This window comes from Cibotium barometz, chromosome 58 (genome assembly GCF_041138505.1).
Source record: "Cibotium barometz isolate CiBa-2024 chromosome 58, ASM4113850v1, whole genome shotgun sequence".
Lineage (NCBI taxonomy): Eukaryota > Viridiplantae > Streptophyta > Polypodiopsida > Cyatheales > Cibotiaceae > Cibotium > Cibotium barometz.
Window position 1 is genome coordinate 35,824,679 of NC_141103.1, and position 4,296 is coordinate 35,828,974.

The window sequence follows — 4,296 nt, forward strand, 5'->3', positions numbered from 1 at the left end:
GTGGATCATACCTCTGCACAATTCTCTCTATGTCTACTTCAAACATGGATAGCAGATCTGGATTCTCCTTCAAGCTCTGCTCTTCTTCATCATCTTCTACCCCTTTTAGGTAGTTTAGGACTTCTGCATGAATTGGTCGGCTTGCCGATTTTAGCTTGTCCTTTCCTGCCCCACTGAGATGTAGACTTTATTTTTGTCTCTTCTTGCGATCTTGTCCGTCTCCCATTTATGTTTTATTCTTCCACTTCTGAGCCATGGCCTTCCTAAGAGCATGGGATATGCACTTGCTATCTCGGTCATCTTAAGAACAATGAACACAACCATGAAGCTACATCCTGCCACTTCTATTTGTTCTCCCCTGGTTATCCCAACATGTCGGACCCTTCTCTGGCCAGCCATGCGAATCTGGAATAGAGCAGGCTACATGTGAGTAATCCCTAGCTTTTTAGCCAAGCTATTTAATATTATATTTACCCCTAACCCTCTGTCTAGAATGACTCTTGTCACTATCTCACCTTTGATCCTGATGGTTACTTCTAGAACGAACGTATCACAGTCCTGAACCGTTTCCACATTTCTGCATTCTACCACCAGGTTTTTTAGTTCCTCCAAAGGCATCCGTGCTAGTTTTTCATTTGGTACTATGGCATGTAGTAGCAGCTTCTGTTTGTATTTGGGAACCATGTTTAGCATTTGATCCAGAGTGATATTCAATTTCATCTTGCTGAGATCCTCCCATAAGTCATATTGCTTCTTGGAATTGCTGCTTTTCTCCTTGTTGCTAGTGGGCCCATCTTGGCCCTTGCATATTCTTTCTTCCTTTTAGTTCCTCTCCTTTTCTTGACTTTCCCTTTTTTGTCAGTTTTCCATTCCGTATGTTTTCCAGATTTTCCTCTACTTTTTTTTTTTGTGACGCTTTTGCTACTCTGGGTTGTAATTGGCTCTAGTTAGCACTTTAGCATCTGTCCTCTGGTTGCCCTCTGGCAAACCGGCTTCTTTCCTATTGCAATTTTCTCTCTCTTCTCGATCAGGTTTGTCCTGTCCAGATTTCCTTCAGAATTTCCCAAGTGTGGGCTGTCTTGTATTGTCCTCACCATTCCTTGTGCACTTTGCACTAGTTTGGTGATCTGGTCGTCACGAACTCTCTACTGTCCTACCCACTGCTCTAGCTTCTGTCTCTGTTCTAGTTCAGCATTCCTGCCTGTCGGCATCCTGACAGGTCCTTGTAATCTTGTCTCACAGCCATCGCTTCTAGTGGCTTTTTCTTTCCTGTCCCATGGTCTATTTTCACTATATTGATAGTCGCATCATTTCATGATGTGTTTGCCTACCTTGTTGGCCTTGCCTTCTACAGTTCCTGTTGATGGCCCTAGACCATTGTAATAGAAGCAGGCTCGAATCTTCCACCTCCTCCAAATCTTCCACCTCCTCGTCCATATGGTCTGTTTATTTGAGGTGCTATGGCGACCTGGTTAACACTGGGCTTGGTGCAGCTGCCTTTCCACTACCCTTGGGTTCCTATTTTGAATGTTATAGTAACACACGTATCTGCAGAGTGATTGTCCTTTCCACAGATGGTGCACACTTGGTGTGTGCCTCTTAACTGGCACTCCTCTTTTGTGTGCCCTTGATTGTTGCACCTCGTGCACATGACATTTGGTTTGAGTTTGGATCCTATGTGTCCTTTGGTAATCTTGGCTAGGGCGGCCCTTAGTTCTTCCTGAACTTTCTCTGCCTGCTTCCTACCTTTCTTTTTTTGGGGCTTCTGCTCTTCGGCACCCTACTCCTGACTGGATTGACTCCGAGGTATCTTCTCTAGAATTAGATTGCAAGTAGCTCAGTGTGGCTAGAGTGGGACGGTTGGGTTGGTCCAGGCGCATCACTTGTGGCCTCTTTTTCTGTGTCATCCTCTACAGCTTCTCTAGTACCTCCGTTATGGTCTCGTCTTTCCTAAATCTTTTCAGGAAAGCCTTCTTCAGCTCCTCAAATGTTTGGAAGTGCTCCAGACTGTACTAAGCATACCAGCTGGTGGCTTTGCCACCCAACGTTCTAGCGAAATACTCCGTCTTTTGTCCCAATGAAGCTCTATTTGCGTGGAACAAAACGTGGGTTCAAAGAAGGCGAAGATGTGGGCATCCACATCCTTCAAACTCTTGCCTTTGAATTTCGGGTATTTGAGGGACATTCTGCCCACAGCTGCCAGTTCTTCCCCTTCCTCAGCTTCCTGCTTCCTGTTTGGTAGTTCTTGGCGATGTTCTTCTTGATTCCTTAGTGGTTCTAGAATTGGTCTTTCTAGCTGCTATGGAATCCTGTTTACTAATCTTCTTGCACGGTGCAGTGGATGGTTCAAGTCGTGCTTCTTGTTCTACAACTTCTGAAAGATCCCTGCCCCCTCCTCACAAATCAGGGGTGCTAGCAGTGGAAGTAGCACTTCTTGCGCAGGGCAGAGCCTCTCACTCGGGGCCTCGCCTACGCTACGGATATCCAGACAAGAGTATAATCTCTTGGAGTCAAGAGCCTTAACTAACCAAACTGATCCGACCGAACCCTTAAGTCACATGATCAGATCAAGGAAAAGACTTGCACTTGGATCATAGAGACCAACACTTTTTTCCTTATCGAGAGGCATAGCCGTTGATTCTTTTCCATAGAACAAGGACTATCCGGGATTTACTTCATCTATCGTACCATAACAAAATTGAGTCTCTTTTTAGGGATCCATCAATCCACCCTAACCCCATCCAGTCCCATGGGTATAGTGATAGGATCCATTTAGGAATTTGGTTATGTTCTCTTTTCCCGGGTACTAAGAAAAAGAGTTCCCAGGCCCCCTAGCCGGCGCTTTAAGCAAACTTCAAGATAGTCACACCACTTACACACCCAATATGAAATTGCCTGTTTCACAGATTCAATTGTCTTTAAAACAATCTTTTAATGAAACCATAGTATCACTGATCATAATCCTCAAAAATATCGAGGTTGAATTCTAATTTCCAATCATTCTTTCATTGGTGTACCTATGGCATCATTGGCAACTAGAACGCTCACCACCTGTCCACTCAGGGGCCTTTTCAATAGTTCCTAGCTCATAGTACCCGGAAATATATTCACTTATAAAACTCAAGATGGACTCTCCGTTGAAGATCAGCAAGATCAACAAACAGATCCATATAAAAGAGCCATGGACTCATCCGTTTTTTGAGGACCAGCAAGGTCAATCAACCAGATCCATGCCCGAGTTCAGAAAGCAACTCTAACACCTTGTTCCATTTTCTTCCTCGACGCACGCGTGGGTATCTTCGGTGACCCAGAGCCCGAGAATCGTATGGTCAGCACCCTCTAGGTTCCTTTACAGATCACCTAGCGCTTCACTCATAGGCCACTTCCTTGGTCCCTCATCCATCGTACCGGAAGCTCACCATTTAAATCGAACCGAGGTTGGTCAAGACCTCGGTCGACCTTGCTACGCGAGACGTCCTCCGTTGACTCTCCATTTAGCTGTTGCAACTTTATCAATTAGGTCTCTATGACCTCATTCACAAGATGATTAAAATTCTTTCCTAGCATTCTTGACATAAAACAATCCTTTAAAAACAGGTCATAAATACAGTTTCTAACGAACTCTCATCTTTCCACATTGTTCCACATCATTTCTCGTTATTCCATTATTCTACATCAATTCACATTGCTTTATCCACATCCTATCATATGTATTCCCATCGTCCTTCATCCATTCTCATCTAGTCATCATATTACATCTCATCGTCCTTCATCCATTCTCATCTAGTCATCATATTACATCTCATCACATCTCATCCATTCACATCTACCCATATCATATCACATCTCATCCATTCACATCTACCCATATCCATATCACATCACATCACATCTATTCACATCACATCACATCCATTCACATCACATCACATCCATTCACATCTATCCCGATTCACATCACATCCATTTCACATCACATCACATCACATCCATTTCACATCACATCTCATCCATTCACATCTATCTTGATTCACATCACATCACATCTCATTCATTCACATCTATCCCGATTCACATCACATCATATCACATCCATTTCACATCACATCCATTCACATTGCATCTCATCCATTCACATCTATCCCGATTCATAAATATAGGTCATAAATACAGTTTCTAATGAACTCTCATCTTTCCACATTGTTTCACATCATTTCTCGTTATTCCACATTCTTCTATATCAATTCACATTGCTTAATCCACATTGCTTAATCCACATCCAATCATGTATTCCCA